This window comes from Bos indicus, chromosome 6, assembly GCF_029378745.1.
Source record: "Bos indicus isolate NIAB-ARS_2022 breed Sahiwal x Tharparkar chromosome 6, NIAB-ARS_B.indTharparkar_mat_pri_1.0, whole genome shotgun sequence".
NCBI lineage: Eukaryota > Metazoa > Chordata > Mammalia > Artiodactyla > Bovidae > Bos > Bos indicus.
Window position 1 is genome coordinate 5,972,969 of NC_091765.1, and position 18,590 is coordinate 5,991,558.

General features: G+C 41.7%; 1 protein-coding gene across 28 annotated transcripts in view; it reads left to right on the top strand.

Moving 5' to 3' along the window:
• The window catches only part of LOC109553295 (mitotic spindle assembly checkpoint protein MAD2A), a 651,283-nt gene that overhangs the window by 352,950 nt on the left and 279,743 nt on the right, over positions 1 to 18,590 (top strand). The window lies entirely within an intron of this gene.

Below are 18,590 nucleotides of genomic sequence, written 5' to 3' on the forward strand. Positions count from 1 at the left end.
ACAAAGTCCTGGCCTTTCTAAAGCTTGAGATCTTATGAAGGAGAGGAAAGTATATGACAAAGGACCATAAAGTAACCAAAGAGGTTTATTTCATTGTGTGTTTGTGTTATTTCACTTGGAATAATCTTTCTCTGATCCAGCTGGGTGCTTGTTGAGAATAAAGGGCGATGTCTTGCATTCTTTCATCTCTTGGTGCTGCTGGACAAATAGGTACCAGTCTTTGATGATGGGTATCATGTATACTGCTGTAAAAGCCATCCCCAGAGAGGAGCTGAAAGTATCTAACTTAGGTCCACCCATGTCTTTTTTTCCTGAATAAGAAAAGCAGTTATGTAGAAGTGGAAATTGTGTTGATTTAGGGATGGTCAAAACTCAATATTCAGAAAACAAAGATCATGGCATCTGGTCCATCACTTTACAGCAAATAGGGAAAAGGTGGAAGCAGTGACAGATTTTATCGGGCTCCAAAATTGCTGTGGATGATGACTGCAACCATGAAATTAAATGACACTTGCTCCTTGGAAGAAAAGATGTGACTCTTGATGAAAGTGAAAAAGGAGAGTGAAAAAGTTGGCTTTAAAGCTCAACATTCAGAAATTAAGATGATGGCATCCAGTCCCATCACTTCATGGCAAATAGATGTGGACACAGTGGCTGACTTTATTTTTGGGGGCTCCAAAATCACTGCAGATGGTGATTGCAGCCATGAAATTAAAAGATGCTTACTCCTTGGAAGAAAAGTTATGACCAACCTAGACAGCATATTCAAAAGCAGAGACATTACTTTGACAACAAAGGTCCGTCTAGTTGAGGCTATGGTTTTTCCAGTAGTCATGTATGGATATGAGAGTTGGACTGTGAAGAAGGCTGAGCACGGAAGAATTGATGTTTTGAACTGTGGTGCTAGAGAAGACCTGAGAGTCCCTTGGACTGGAAGCAGGTCAAGCCAGTCAATCCTAAAGGAAATCAACCCTGAATATTCATTAGAAGGTCTGACGCTGAAGCTGAAGCTCCAGTACTTTGGCCACCTGATGCGAAGAGCTGACACATTGGAAAAGACCCTGATGCTGGGAAATACTGAAGGCAGAAAGAGAAGAGGGCAGCAGAGGACGAGATGGTTAGGTAACATCACTGAATCAATGGACATGAATATGGGCAAACTCCAGGACACAGTGGAGGATAGGACCCCAGGGTTCTGCAAAGAGTCAGACAACTTAGCAACAGAACAACAGAGTCTCTGTTTCCAAACAATGTGCAGTGCGTTATAGCGGTCACTATTAAAAGACAGTCGAATTCTTGGGCTGTTGATGTTTGAGAGATTGAGAAGGAAAGCAGAAGTAGAACTTGAGTAAAAATATGAAGAGAGTTGAAAATTATGGTCCTGTTTTTAGGAAATATGTTTGAAAATCTTTATAGAAAGCAATGACTGCTTCTGGAAACACTGCCTCTTTGCTAATAGGAATAATAAATGTGGTTCTTTCCCCTAAAAGCACACCAGTAGCAACATTATGGATTACCGCTAACACTTAAATGTCTGTCATTTATGCATTTAATATTAGTGATCTTAATACTGATTTATTATGATGATGATTTATTATGATTCATACTCTCTTTTCAAGAGTTACGTCCAGAAATTCATGCTCTGGATTTGAATGTTAGTCTCAGTAGGAGCTTCTGCCAAACAGTCTATTGCCTAGAAGTTACTCTGTAGTACCAAGTCTGCAGTAGCTAGGCTCTTAAAAAAACAGGAAAAATTGGCTTTAAAAAATTAATGAAAGAACATTAACTACATAAAGAATCAAAGGGAAGGCTGAAAACTAGAGAACTAGGGCAGCCCCAAGGACTCTCAAGTCACAAATTTGTGAACTCTAATAAATGAGTCACTGGTGTTACCCAATGACATCTCCAAAGGAGTCAAACTGATGGTTTCAAAAAGAGTAATATGGATAGTTTAAAAAAAAAAAAAAAAAAGGGACAATGAGGAGGCTTAGCATTCTAACAAGCTGAGATGTAAGACTAAGAATTCTGGGAAATTGCATTTTTAAATATTTTGATCACTTTGATGCAGCCAGCATTGTTAAGATGGTTAAATTAGATTGCATATTACTATTGTGAGTTTTCTGAGGAGCTAGTCATGATCTTTTTTACCTCTTACAGATTATATATCAATTCAGAAATATACTTACTGGAGTTGAGTAGGAAGAAGCCAAGCTGTGAGCTTTATTGAGAAAGCTTGACTGGAAAAACTTTGGCCTACGATTCCCATTGAACTTGTCCCACTCTTTCTATACCTTGAGGCTCACCTTGGAAGGGAAATATTTAATCTAACAGAGGAAAAGAATTGTGACTGACATCCCCACCATGTTAAAGAAGTTGATTCCAAGAGAGTCTGGTAAGCCTCCAGACTCTGCACTCTGACTCAGTTCTGCTTACTATAGGTAGAGGAATGAAAACATGTTCCAGTTGAGCCCATCAAAGTCTGAGCTAGAGCCCCAGAAGGGACTGAACCCCTCCTAGTCTTCAGGGTCCTTCTCCCCATATCGTTAGCTGGACAGAGAAGTCAGTCCTCTGGTACTTTTACACAGAAGTAGAACAATCTCCGGAGAAGGGCAATGGCACCCCACTCCAGTACTCCTGCCTGGAAAATCCCATGGATGGAGGAGCCTGGTAGGCTGCAGTCCATGGGGTCGCTGAGGGTCAAACACGACTGAGCGACTTCACTTTCACTTTTCCCTTTCATGCATTGGAGAAGGCAATGGCAACCCACTCCAGTGTTCTTGCCTAGAGAATCCTAGGGACAGGGGAGCCTGGTGGGCTTCCGTCTATGGGGTCACACAGTGTCGGACACAACTGAAGTGACTTAGCAGCAGCAGAGCAAACTCACGTATTGGCTGAAATGGCAACCCCCTCCAGGGTTCTTGCCTGGAGGATCCCATGGACAGAGGGGCCTGGTGGGCTACAGTCTATGGAGTTGCAAAGAGTCAGACACGACTAAGGAACTAACACGCAGATAAGCACAACAGTGACAACAATCATTTGTTTCTCCTTCAAGCCTGCAGGTCAGCAGATTGCGTCATTCTCGCTTTACTGCTGAAGAGGCACAGAACTCTGAGGCTTCGCTTCAAACTTGTACACTGATGCTTTTCCACATTCCACTGACCAAGGCAAGTCTTATGGTTAAGCCAAACTTCAGCGGGAAAGGGAAATACACTCCTCCCCAGGAGATGGTGGGGAGAGGTGTGAAAATCGAATGAAAGGCTCTAATAGACCAGGGATTGGCAAACTTTTTCTGTAAAGGGTCAGTTTAGGCTCTGCAGCCAATATGGTCTCTTGCACCTACTCAAGTGAGTCAGTTGTTATGAAAGCTCCTCAGACAGTAAGTAAACGAATGAGCATGGCTGTGTTCCAGTAACAAAAAGCTGATGTGCTGTATTTGGTCCATGGGTTACAGTTTGCTGACCCTGTAAGAGATACTTTTGCTCTTTTGTTCGCAAATGTTCAAACCTGTCCCTGGCTCAAAGCAACTGATTCTCTGATACTTAAGGCTCACATTTAAAACATCATTATTTATTGAATCTATCCACAGTACCTCAAATGGGATGGCCCTCTATTTCATCTCAATCCCATATTGAAACAACTGGCTATTTCTTTGAGGTACTCCTCAGGACACCCTACAATAAATTTTTATCTGAAAACTTGGGAAGGGAGCCCCTTTGGCATATGACGCCTATGAAGAGGTTGAGAACAGCGAAGATGCTACATGCTTCTATTTTAATCACTGTATAAACATGGATGCTGAATACATTTTTATTACCAGTATGCATTCAGGTTCTTAGTTTCCTAACCTCCTCTATGTTTTGTAATTATGAACTGAAAAATTACTAGCATAATAAAGTAGGTATCCACACACATATTTAATTTTTTCTTTACCTTCTGTTTCATGTAATTGTAAGATTCATCTTAATGTTATTAAATGTGAAAATTCAGGATAGCTGAAATAATGCTACATTGTAATACCTAAGTTTTCCACCAGGTGTCACTAATACTGTGAATTTCTTTTGACTCTAAAGACTAATATTCAGCTTTTCTTACTGAAAGTTAACATTGGGACTTCTGGCTACAAAAAGACGTCGGGAGAGAAAACACAGCATCTGTCCTTTGCTAGGCATTTTACATGAACTGTTTCATTTAACTCCTATGCTTTAGTGCACAAAAAGCACTGCAGGGCCAGTGGGCATGCAGACAGCACTATGTTTTAACGTTTAGATGGTCTCCTTTGTCCATGGCCACAGAAGTTCATTTGACTCCATACCAAGCACATCGAAAGGAGTGTTTCCTCACCATTTTCTTAGTGGCTCTTACCGTCTACATCCTGTTAGCAACTGAGTGTCCAGAATAAGTCGGTTTTCCTTTACTGGGCTTTAAGTTTCATTGGTGAGTTTGTATTTCCACCTCAGATGACTCTGACCAATGATGGGCAGCCACCAAAACACAGAGGACATTTTCCTATACCTTATCTATAGTGGCTATGGAAAAAAATCAAGTATGAATTTTCAAGCATTTGTAAACCAGTTTTCCAACTTACCAGGAGAATTGTTTATTACTCCTTGGGGCATTAATTTTTGGCTTAACTTGTAAATAATTTCTCATTTTTAAAAATTCCGTGTATGAAACTGTATTTCAGTTATTTATTCATTGTAACCATGATCAAAGTTTGTGTTGGAATAACAATGGAATAAAACCTATTAAACTTCAAATTTTATTAGTTATATTTTCTAAAAACAGATCTTTAGTAATCTTTCCATTCTTCATGATTGTGGCTTTGAAAGTCAGCAGAATTAACCTATGCTTATTAAAAAAAAAAAAAAAAATCTAGCTGGGGAAGCTACTTAATCTCCATTAGAGCGGACAATCCTGTTCCAATCTGGCAAAAACATTGTAGCCCTAGCAACAAAACTATTAGAAAAGGCCTAGAGAGAAAATGTCAGAGCTGACCCTGTGATTACACAAGTCAGTTTATGTTACCACTTCACCTATTTTTGTCCTCCTACCACTTAATCTATGTTTATACTAGAGAAACATAATACAGTTTCATTTATTTGTCTAGGTCCACTTTCATCTACATTTATCTGCATCATTTTGCTATGCAAGCTTGTTTGCACAAAGGAGCTTAACATCAGATCAGAATCTTCATTGTCTTGGAATTTCATCTGTGCTGGAAAAGGCCTCTGAGTATAAGCAGGCTAACCACACTCTGCTTCCATGCAAGGGAAAGATCTCAATCAAACATCTTTAAAAACTAGTTAGATACAGATATATCAGGTAGATGCCTAGACATGGATATGATTTCTGTCTGAAGGGCAGTCTCCTTGTCTATGTGCAGAAGTTAGTGGTTTTAAAGATTGAGTCAGTAATACCAAAATAGTTCATGTCTAAAATACCATTCTTGGATTGCTGTACTCAACCATAATAATCAATACAGCTCTGTGGAAACCAACTCAAAGTTTCCAGATCTAAGAAAGGAAATTTGTAGGCAATGATTGTCTACCATGTGCCAAGCACCAATGAATGCTTTACATCTGTTCAGTCTCATTCCTTCAAGGAGACTGGAGGGTGGGGCTCGTGAAGAAGTGAGAGACTTGAACTGCAGCCTCTGGCCTTGGGAACTGGTGAGGGGACACGGGGAGGGCCATGGAGCAAAGAAAAGGGTGAGGTCTGAGTCTCAGTGACAAGTCCTCCGCAGTAAGGAACAGCTCCAAAGCCTCACTTCAGGACCATGAGGAGAAAGAGTGTGGAAAGAGAAGGACTGGATCCAAAAGGAAGGTTTCATAACTGCTGATGCCTGGAGGGTAACCGTGAAGGAACACTGAGTAGGTAGGAAGAGTCCTTCATAGAGTATCTTTAGCTCAACTTGTCGACAGGAATGGGCTCTGGCATCAAGTTCGTACATTATATGCATTATCTCTAGAGTAGGAAATGGCAACCTACTCCAGTAGTCTTGCCTGGAAAATCCCATGGACAGAGGAGCCTGGCAGGCTAAGGTATATGGGGTCGCAAAGAATCAGACACGACTGCGTACACACATGCATTATCTCAATCCTTAGAACAAACTATCTTCATTTTACACCTGTAAAAAGTGAGATTCAGGTAGGTTAAGTAATTTGCCCAACTCCAAACATCCTGAATACATTCCCAGACCTGCCTCCAAAACCAATATTCTTTCTACTGTACCCCACTGCCTCTCAGAGACTAGGGAACAAGGAAGAGCTCCGCTGTTCCAGTGCCCATCTCAGCCAAGGAGACTTACCACTGAATCTAACCCCAGGCTGGAGAAGAGAAAACTCACAGCCCCAATATTTGACTGTCAAGGTGTAACTTTTTTAAAAGACTCTTTTTCATAATAAGCTATCACTAAGTGTTTATAAACACAGAGCGTTTTGCTGTGTAACAGGAGCATTTTCTTCTATCAACATTTTCTTCTCGCATTCTTTCACTTGTTTTTGTATCAAGTGCTGTGTTGGAATTTGGGTTTCTACTTTATGGGCTTTAAAAAACAGACACAGAAAATAGGAAGAGATTGAAATGTACTTATTACTACCTAAACTATGGGGTTCCTATTAATGCTGGGTAGGAGGATGAGGCTTAGACCTAAAGCAGAAACAGGCTTGCTCCTCCTCCTCCATGAATGAACTGTGAACACTCAGAACACGTCCACCCTGCTCACTCAAGCCCAGCGCCAGCGTGGGAGTAGAAGACCTGCATCCTGAATTCCAAGGGTAGATAGAGCTAGAAAGCACCTGACCTGAGCTCCTGTCAGTCTCAGAAAGTGTTCCTCTTCGTTGCTGGGATGGTGTGAGAGAAAGTGGAGAGAGGAGCCGCAAACACTTCTCCAGTGCCAGCTCCCATCAGCAGGATCAGAGCAGCAACCTGGAGGCAGGAGTAACATGCACCCCGCCCCCCCCCCCCCGCCCAGTGTTTGCCGGGTCTTTGACCTTCTGTCGTGCCCCACCGTGTTCCGCTCGCACCATGCCAGTTACTTTGGTGCCCAATACTCCAGGCATCTGTGTGAAAGAAATATTCATGGTGATGGCGATAAGCATTTTTTTTTTTTACTTTGCTAATTATGTATTTTAATATGTATTCAGAAAAATACATAACACATTTTAACATACGAGCTAAAGATTTTTAAGTACACATAACATTTTTTTTGAAGTATTAGTGTGGGTGCTAGGCAAACAAAAATCACAAAGGCAGCGTGGATATGAAGGGAGGCTGGCGGCCTCATGAGGTCAGACATAAGCCAGGGTGGCCGTCCCTAAGCGGGGCAGGCTGCGTGCTCACAGTGCTGTGTGTTCTCGCCATCCGGCACTCTGCTCCTTGCTGCACAGACCACCCCGTTGGAACCACTGACGGGCATTACACTGTGCCCACAAAAGACTCTAGCAGCATTATGAGTCAGACAGGATTCCATGCAGCACCATAAACTCAAAATTCACTCCCTATTCTATTCTTATCACTAATTATGTCCTAGCATGCTGTCCAAAATACATTGCCAGACTTTATGAAATGAACACAAAGACTGGATCAACAACGTAAAAACGCTCCAAATTCAAACAAGAGGCAGCTCTTATTATTTGACTTCCTCAAAACTAACTCCCCCTGCAAATAAAAGACCATAGAAATTAAAGCCCAAATGCCTTCACTCCCAATGTTATGGGCTCAGTCGCAGCCAGCGGGTCTTACATAGTTGTCTGGCTTCCTATATCTGCAGCTGCGTCCTGGGCTGTCTTTCATAAGAATGTAGCTTCTTTAAATCCTAATCTCTAATTGTGTAATGTGGGTCAACGCTGCTATTCTCAGCCAAAGAACATGACAGACGACTCGGCGGGACCTGTGTTGGAGAGAGTGAGGCCTTGAGAAGAGCGGGTCTCAGTCCCATGGCAGGCCAGCCAGCTGCGCGCGAGTCAAGTCCACGGTCTCGGAATCTGCACTCACTGACCAGAAACTGCCCAACAGCTGTGCTTGTCAATGTTTAATATATGTGTGTATTTCTTCTTTGTGCTTTCTCTTGTTTTGTTTGGGTGGTACTCATGCGATCTCCCCATATATGCTGCCTACTTTGTCTCAGAGTGACATGTGAGACATTATTGCCTTCTTAGAAAATTTAGATATTCTAGGTTCTTGTCTCATGGAAGATTGTGGCCTACAGAAAACCTCTACTCCCAAATTCTTCCAACCACATTCTTTCTAGGAGTGAAGTACACTTTTCTCCATGAAAATATAAGGAATGGGGTAGAGACCATCACCCTACTTCCTTAGCACTATGTTTTTTAACTTAATAATATACACCGCTTTACTTATTCTGATGATTGTGATTGTCATCACTCTTCCATAACCTTTTCCTTCCTACCTAGGTAGGTTGAGTTGGACCCAGATAGGCAGTAGGTGACCAGAGTCAAAATTAAAACACCAGGACCTCAGTAAGACCAGAGGGTCAGGATTACTCTTGTAGTGTTGGTGGGAATGTAAACTGCTTCCACCACTGTGAAAAACATTTTGAAGTTTTCTTTAAAAATTGAGGACAGAATTTCTAACTGATGCAGCAATTCTATTGGGTTAGCCAAAAAGTTCATTCGGGGTTTTCCATAGCATCTTATAGAAAAAAAGCTGAATGACATTTTTGGCCAACCCAAAACTTTCAGGTATTTGTCTGAAGAAAAGAAAAACATGAATCTGAAAAGGTATATGCACCCCTGTGTTCACTGCAGCGTTATTACAACAGCCAAAATATGGAAATGATCGACATGTCCAAGATGGATAAAGATGCAACACACACACACACACACACACACACACACACACACACACACACACGCGCACGCAACAGAAGAGTGAAAGTGAAGTAGCTCAGTTGTGTCCGACTCTTTGCAACCCCGTGGACTGTGCCTACCAGGCTCCTCCCTCCATGGGATTCTCCAGGCAAGAATATTGCAGTGGGGTGCTACTTCCTTCTCCAGGGGATCTTCCCAACCCAGGGATCGAACCCTGGTCTCCCGCATTGCAGGCAGACGCTTTAACCTCTGAGCCACCAGGCAACAGAAGAGTAGGCAGCCATAAATGAAGGAAATCTTGCCATCTGTGACAACATGGATGGAGCTTGAAGGCATTCTGCTAAGTGAAATAAGACAGATGAAGAAAGACAAATACCATATAATTTCTCTTACATGGAATATAAAAAACAAAACAAAAACAAACTCATAGATTCAGAGAACAGACTGCTGGTTACCAGAAGGGAAGGGGATCAAGTGTATGGTGATGGCTGGTTACTAGTCTTACTGATTACTTTGTACTGTACACCAATATTGATTTATAATATTGTCTACCTGAAGTCTGTATGAATATGATATACTAATTTTACCCCATTTTTTTTAATTAAGAAAAAGGAACAGAAGGATACAAAAGTTTAGTAAGACTTTAAGGAGATTCTAGATATCACAGATTAAATTCAAAAGTTAGTATTCCAAAAGGTGGGCCATTGAAAAGATAAAACACAAGCATAAGCCAAAAAAGAAAAACCTAAACCTAAACTTCAGGGCAGAAACTTTGCTTTTTCCCTCCTTCCTGTCTCGGCAGGATCTGACCGATCGTTAGTGTAAGGAGAAAGACTGCAGCTGCGGAGGGAAGTGGTGCCAAGAGTTGCAGCTGCAGAAATGTCTTGCTTTTTTCACTTTTAATGTGTAAAATTAATACATATGCAAGTTTTTTTTTTTAAAAAACCAAACAGGACAGAGTTGTGCTGAATGAAAAGTTCTCCACCTGACCTCATTCTCCTACTCCCCGTATCTAATTCAGCTCCCCACTTTTAAATGTTTTTTTAATTCTGCTGCTAGTTATTACCATACCTCTGAAACTTAGTGGTTAGTTCTTCCACCTCTTGTTCATCAACTTTAGACAGTATCTACTGAGAGGTGATAAATTTAGTTCATATTTCTTTATCTATCCATTGCTAAGTTTTTCCAGTTACAGTATTTTGGTTCTTCTGGTGGTTATCTATAATTTTAAAGAATATGCTTAGTCTCCATATTTTGTTACATCAATTTTAGATAGCGTATCTTGAGAAGGTGAGAAAAATTTGTGTCTGACATAACCTTCCACATGTGTCTGCTGCCTTTAACATTCAAACTTCCTTTTGTTTTTACAAGATCAATGTGAATATTACATTCTCTTTTATAGTTATTATTGTCTTCCAAGTTTTATTTATATGCTGATTCTATAAACTGAAATAGCATTTACATTACTGCATTATGAATTACTACTTACTGAAACATTGAATAGCTTTATTTATTGAGAAAAGGTAATCTATATCATAAGATGGAAAGATGAATGTTCCAAGTGTCAAGGTCAAATCGGATTCCTTAAATTCAATCTTCAAGACTTTCAAAGAAATTACTCATTTAGGCAATGATACTATGACCAACCTAGACAGCATATTAAAAAGCAGAGACATTACTCTGCCAACAAAGGTCTGTCTAGTCAAAGCTATAGTTTTTCCAGTAGTCATGTATGGATGTGAGAGTTGGACTATAAAGAAAGCTGAGCATTGAAGAATGATGCTTTTGAACTGTGGTGTTGGAGAAGATTCTTGAGAGTCCCTTGGGCTGCAGTGAGATCCAACCAGTCCATCCTCAAGGAAATCAGTCCTGAATATTCATTGGAAGGACTGATGCTGAAGCTGAAACTCCAATACTTTGGCCACCTGATGCGGAGAACTGACTCATTGGAAAAGAACCTGATGCTGGGAAAGATTGAAGGCAGGAGGGAAGGGGACAACAGAGGATGAGATGATTGGATGGCATCACTCACTTGATGGACATGAGTCTGAGCAAGCTCTGGGAGTTGGTAATGGACAGGGAAGCCTGGCATGCTGCAGTCCATGGGGTTGCAAATAGTTGGACATGACTGAGCAACTGAACTGAACTGACCTTTAATTCCTAAGAAATTTTTCTTTGATTATTCTTGTTTCCTAACCACTTATTATTTGGGTTCTTGACCTGCAGATGTCAAGTTTTGGAGGGCAGGGAGTTTAATCAAAATTTTTTTTCAGTTCTCTTAAGTAAAGAGACTCCTGTTTTCTTCAAGGGTCAATTTAAATCTGCTCTCCTTGGACCTTCTTATTTTTTGCTGTTGGTATCTTCTAAATGTTATGGTTTTTCCATGCACATGCATGATGACAAAGATTAATACTGGTTGCATAACTTTCATCTGTGCTATCAGACCTCTCCCGTGAATGAAAAGGTGGACGGCAGGGTTTATGTACATAGAAGCTAGTACTGTAGGCCCTATGTGCCCACAGACTTCACATCCACAGATTCAACCAACCTAAGATAAAAAAGTGTTCCCCTCAAAATTCCAGAAAATTCCAAAAAGCAATATTTAAATTTGCTGTGCACTGGCAACTATGTAAATATTTACTATGTAGTATTTACATTATATTTACCTTGCATCTATAGATTATAAGATTATCATCTATAGATGATATAAAGCATACAGAAGGATGTGCACAGGTTATATGTAAATACTACACCACTTTACACAAGGCACTTGAGTAGCCATGTATTGCAGTATCCACAGGGCATACTGGGTAGAATTAACCCCTCATAGATACTGAGGTATGACTGTATTTTTTAAAGGTAAGTTTAAATATTTAGTTCACTGTGTATTTTATTTTTTGAAATTTGAAATACATTTTAATGTATATTTTTTGAATTATACTTTTAAAAATGATGCATGATATATCAGTTATTTTATTTATTTCATTTTTTGTATGCCAGGATTCACTCACTGTTTAGAAATCTGCCTTCAACCAAGGGCTTGAAGGTTAAACATAATTTCCAGGTATGGTCAGCAGAGGGCAGCAAAGGGTAGTGGAACAAATGCTCACTGCCAAGGATTAGTTTCCCTCTTTGTGAAGGTAGCAATCAATTAGCAGGCAGCAGGAGAGAAGTTACTCACAGGGACAGTGACCCAGAATGGGGATGGGTTGGAGAGGCAGTGGAAAGGTTCAACCACAATTCATTCTGGTATCTGTCATTAGAGACGTGAACAACTGGACATCAGGAGGTGAATCATCAGTTAGAGCACTTTCAAGTCCTGCCTGCTCCGCCCAGTCTGTCTAAAGCCCAAGTAAGGGTCCTTAAAGTAACAGGAGTGTACTATCCACCTTGGGAGATGATACAAACTTCCTGTCTGAGCACTGGCCCACGCTTGCAGCTTTGGCTAAGGGTACCACGACCTGCCACTTTGAGGAGAAGGGTGTGTGTGTGTGTGCATCTGTGTGTGAGTCACTCAGTCACATCCGACTCTTTGTAACCCCATGGACTTGGGGTTGCAAGCCATGGAGCTTGCTGGGCTCCTCTGTCCATGAAATTCTCCAGGCAAGAATACTGGAGAGGGTTGCCATTTCCTTTTCCAGGGGATCTTCCCAACCCAGGGATCGAACCAGGGTCTCCTGCATTGCAGGTGAATTCTTTACTGCCTGAGTACAATGCTGACAGTTAATGAAAACAGATACATTCCAATTAAATAATCTGGGAACAAACCTAAACGTGAGGTGGCTTAGATATACTTCCTTCCTCCAGAGAGCAAACATTGGTTAGTTGTGGAAACACCATAGGACTTTTAAATTAGACAAACGCACCTCTATGAATTGTTAGATCTATGACTCTCAGTTACCTAACTTTACTGAGCCTCAGTTTCTCTGTTTGTAAAACTATAAATAATGATTCTTACCGCACAAATCTGCTACCAAGAAATCAGATGACACACGTACACTCCTGAGAGGGAGCACGCAGCTCACCGCGCGTCAGTCAGCACTGGCGCCTGTTCCCTCTCCCTGCCTCGTCATGGGGGGATAGCCATGAGACTGTGTTCTGTTCTGCAATAGCAAGTCTCACAGTCTCCTAAGGGTATGACTAACATTAACTGAGGGACTACTGTGCTAGGAAGCACAGTGAGTTTTCCGAAGTATTATCTAATTTTAATACCAAGCCTATTCGGTAGGTACTTTTACTATCATCTCTCTTTTACAAATGAGGACACTGTAAACGGGTTTTCCTTGTCTTCTCGTGTATGTAGTGAAGAGCAAGGAGGGAGTCAAAGCTGGGTAACTGGGATCCAAACTCACGTTCTTGACAATACACCATCCATTTTCCAATACAGATATTTAATCAAAAATTTAAAAATCTAAGGGAAAAAGCAGAATTAAGAAAATAGTCTTGTCTTTGCAATGTGTTTAAATGTTGGTCTTACTGGCACAGGATCAAGTCTTCTATTTGATATTTAGGGCAAAAGTTCAATGGTCAATGAAATAAAACACTCTGTCACTGTTATTCCATTTAGTTCTTTCAAAAATTAAAACAACTAGTAATGGCATTTTGGTAAAAATTAAGCTTTAGAGTTAACTACTATATAACTAAGGAAAGCTCCCTTGATCTTTCTGAGAAAAAAGTTTTATCTCTTTCGCTTCACTCCAAGGGAAAGATGATAAAAATGCTTCTTTCTCAATGGATACCTAAAACACAATCATGATCCTGGTCACACGAAGGTCACATGAAACACTTTCCACAAATACAGGTTCTTTGGATCTGATGGCTCAGAACCTCTGGAGGAGGATAGCCTAAAAAGTCTGAAACAGATCAAAACTGATTACCAGTGAATAGATTCCAGAAGGGGAGTTTTCCTGGCTCTGAGTGCTCCAAAGGAGAAAGACAGAGAATGGAGATAATCTGGGAATTGGGGAAAGTGCAGAGATGTGTCTGTCTGCATTTCTGGCCTTAAATAGATTCTGCCAGACCCTTGATAAGAGGCCAGAAAGTGTTGCCCGATGAGCCTCTATGGTTCTAAATGCAGTCCAGCATGTCCAGTAGCGCCATCCCTTTAAAAGCAGTAAGCAGTCTCTGGAGGCCACTATTTGCTGCTTCCATGCTTGGGTTTCCCGGGTGGTGCTAGTGGTAAAGAACCCGCCTGCCACGCTCGTTTGGTTTTAAGATGATAGCCCTTTAACAAGGCCATAAACACTACAAAGACCTTTACTTCTGGCCTCCACCTACCTTTTCAGACTTACTTCACCTTCTTATACCTCTTGTTTGTGTCTCCACTCAGTAAACTCTTTCCTGTCTCTGAAACATCATAGATTCGAGTTCTATCCCTTTGGCATGAAATTTGAAACACCCTCTCACCAAACACTTTTTTCTTCCTCTTCTCTCTTTTTCCCTTTCTCATTCTCCCTCTCTGTCTCTCCTCCTGTCTCCATCCCTCTTTCTCCCTCCCACGCCTCACCAATTCTCTAATTAATTCCAAATTAACTTAAAAGCTCATTTCGAATGAGTCCTTCAGAGAAGCCTTTCTCGCCTGCCCTCTCCACAAAGTCAGGTGTCTAGTCTCAGTGGTAATTGCTCATCTCACTCTCTAATTTTTCTTTGTAGTACCTATCAGAGTCTGGCATTAAGATTTACTGGTGAGACTGTTTAATTTCTGTCTCCTCCACCTAAATCTAGAGTTGAGCTAGAATCCCTTTTGCTCCCTCTGCCCAGACCTAACCAAATGCCTTTCCTTTAGTGCAGGTTCAAAGACTGTTGAACAAATGAAGTGAAAGAGAGACTACTTTAGATGATCCTTTGTCCCCTACAACCATGGCAGAAAGCTATCTCACTGATTTATTCAATAAAATGTTCTGAATTCTTCCCATGTGCCAATGCCTGTGAGAATTGAATGATATATCAAAAATAGACTCATTCCTTGAAGTCCTTAAGAGTCTGCATGCATCCTCAATCGATTCAGTCATGTCTGACTCTTTGCAATCCCATAGACTGTAGCCCGCCAGGCTCCTATTGTCCATGGGATTCTCCAGACAAGAATACTGGAGTGGGTTGCCATGCCCTCCTCCAGGGAATCTTCCCCACCCAGGAACTGAACCCACATCTCCTGTGTCTTCTGCACTGCAGGTGGATTCTTTACCCACTTTGCCACCTTGGAAGCCCCTGAAAGAGTCTAGTGGGGAATATAAAATATGTATTCAGATTACTATTATAAGAGCCGACAAGAAAAACCACAAACTGCCATATGGTCAAATTTCAATTCTCCGCCATTGTCAAAGGAAAGAGACCGTCCTTAGGAGAAGAGGTTAGGGGCCTCGCTGCCCAGAAGCCGCGTGACCCCTGGGTTGGCTGGAGCTGATCCTTCATTACTATTATACTGGGCTTCTTGCCCTCACAGGTACCCAGACTAACTGAGTGGCAGCCTCCTCAACTGTACAATGGTCAATTTTCTAGTGGAAGGAGAATACTGTCTTTATTTTCTTTAAAAACAAGATACCATTGCTGTTGTTATTTGCTAAGTCGGGTCCAGCTCTTTGTGACCCCATAGACTGTAGACCACCAGGCTCCTCTGTCCTTGGGATTCTCCAGGGAAGAATCGTGGAGTGGGTTGCCTTGTCCTTCTCCAGAGGATCTTGCTCCCAAGAATCAACCCCTCGTCTCCTGCATTTGCAGACAGATTCTTTACCCCTAAGTCACCAGGGAAGACCTATAACTACCATACAGTCGGGCATTTACACTCCTAGGCCTTTAACCTAGAGAAATGGATACTTACATCGACACCAAAAAAAGTGTACACAAATGTTTGCTGCAGCTTTATTTGTAACGGCCCCAAACTGAAGACAGCACAGGCGTTCCCCAACATGGTTAAACAAACCCTGATACATCATTCTCATGGACTGCTACTGAGAGGTACAAGGAAATGAACTATTAATCCCTGCAACAGTCTAGATGAATCTCCAATTATGCTGAGCAGGGAGCAAAACGGGAGCAAATCCCTAAATGTTACATCCTGTATGATCCCGTTGATATAACATTCTTGAAAGGGCAAAAATAAAGGAGAAAACTTAGTGGCTGCAGGGATTAAAGAGGTGGCAGAAGTGGAGGGGAGTCTGTGTGGCTGTAAAGGATCACTGAGGTGATGGAAACATGCTGTATCTTGACAGTTTCAATGTTAATATCCTAGTTATATTGTACTATAGAGAGATACTACCATCGTGGAAAACTGGTAAAAGGTCATAGACTGTGTTATTTCTTGTAACTGCGTGTGAATCTAGAGTTATTTCAAAATAAAAATATTAATTTAAAAAAATCAAACCGTCAGTCGTTCAGCCATGTCCAGCTCTTTGCGACTGCATGGACTGTAGCCCAGCAGGCTCCTCTGTCCATGGGATTCTCCAGGCAAGAATACTGGAGTGGGTTGCCATTCCCTTCTCCAAAAACATTGAAAGATGGACGTAAAGTCAGGGAAACAAACATTGAAGCTGGTCTGCTATGGCACGAGCCTCACAATGTTGACAGCATAATGGCCAGTGACCTGGACTACTACAGAATCCTCAGGCTTCATGGGTTTGTTCACAGTACTCTGCCAAGTGCTGTAGACACACTCAGCTTTCAGTGCCGAGATTTGGAGAAAAAAGGATTTTCACGGCAATCAAAAAGCTCTTTGAGTGTTTTGATTGTCATTCAAGGTTTTACCACATCAGGTAATCATTTAATATACTATTTTTTTATCATCAAAACAAACTGGTATTCACAGTGAATTTTATTTTGTTTCTTCTAAGACATGAACTAATTTTTAACCTCAGCATAGGTTTCTTGAAAAGCTACTGGTGTTCCTAAGATTCATACTGCGGAACACAAGTGAGCAGCTTTACATCTTCAGGGTGGGCCAGGGTGTAGGGGGACATTTTCTTGGCTTCAAGGCTAGAATTTTCTGTAGATCTATGAAAATATCTGCTCTATTTATCAAAGAGTCTTTATGTTCAGTGTAACATTTGTTTTGATGAGGCAGTTCTCTGAGACCTTAGCTCAATCAATGAATAACTAGGCACTGCCTAGTATCTAGAAAGTTTTTTGATGTTTCCAGGATTATTTCGCTGATCTTAGAGAATTTTCCCCAAAATTTGAATACTGATTTAGATATGATTGAAATCAGTTTTCCAGAATCCTCGGTTATCTAAAGTTTTAGGCTATCATGAAACCAAGTTGAAATTACTTCTTGGCAAATCTCCATATCTTTTTATCTCTAATAGGCCACACATTATCCTATTTTGTGTGGTTATTGGGTTCTTACTATTGTCTGTTTTTGCCTTCCTGCCATCCTCTCTACCTTTGGCCTCTTGGTTCTCCTCTTCCTAACAGTTCATGACCAGCTCCCCTCCTTTCTCTGTTCCCTGCCTCTAAGAGTCCGCATGCCCAAGGGCTTTGTCCTTGAACTTGTCGCCTGTCCACATCAACTGCCCGAGTGACCTCATTTCTCTCAGTAACTTTCTATAGCTTGCTGATTCCTGGATTTGAGCTGTGAAGCCCTGTTTGGGAGACTGAGGCTTCTTTTTAAAGTTGTGTCAATCTTGACATTTAACATAAACCGCATCGTATATCTGACCAGTGACTCGTTGTTCTGTGGTGTTTGATGTTTTTCAGAAGCCCTTCTGTTGAGGTGGACACCAAGAGTGAGAATACTTCATCATCCGAGGGAGCCAACGGTACCCTGCTGATCCACAGCCCCGCAGAACTCAAAAGCGGCTGGAGGAAGCAGAAGGGGTACCTCTCCTCATTTAGTGATTCGTTGCTTGCGTCTAATACCACGTGCGTACATATTACATGCTTTCCTAATTACTATAAAATGGCACCTCTGGTAACCTTGAGGAAAATATGACAGGCAGGGTCTCTCTTCTCTGTGGCTTATAGACAGATGACAAAAAAAGAAGAGGGGGAAAGGAGAGATTGCGTCGTGCTTGTGATACAAGGTAGATACCACGAGCATCATGAAGGGGACCATGAAGACGATGGGACCATATTCAAAAAGGGTTGTCCAGCAGGACCTCTCAAGAAGGCAGCCTCTAAGCTAGACCTGTGGATTGAGAAGCAGCCTCCATTCCCAGCCAAGGCGGCTGAGCCTTCGAGGCTGAGGGAGCAGCAGGCTTGACTGGGTGCCGCTGGGCACCGTGGATGGGGTAGTTCTGGGAAGGCCAATGTGACTGGAGCCTAAAGTGAGGGGCATGACATTAGATATAACACTGTAGTCAGGGTCCAGCCACACAGGGTCCCCACAGGCCACAGTAAGGGGTTAAAATACATGCTGAAAGGTGTTTAACTAGGATGGTAACCATATCTGACATATACTTTTTAGCAAAGCTTTCTGGCTATCGGTAGACGAGAGATTTTGGAGTAAGCAAGGGTGGAAGCAGGGAGACTAGTTAGGGAGGCAACAGTCCTGTGAACAGTATCAAGGACTCCATCCTGGGGTTGGCAGTAAAAACAAAAGATTCAGCCACACAGATGCGGAATATATGTTGGAGACAGAACCAGAGGGCTGCACTTTCCTCTCAACCCTCAACATAGATGCAACTAACACCATAGGCTTGGTGGCTTAACAAAAGAAATGTGTTCCCTTATAGTTTCTGGAGGCTGGACATCCAAGATCAGGTACCAGTATGGTGAGGCTCTAGTGAGAGCTCTCGTCCTGCCTTGCACATGGCTGTCTTCTCATTG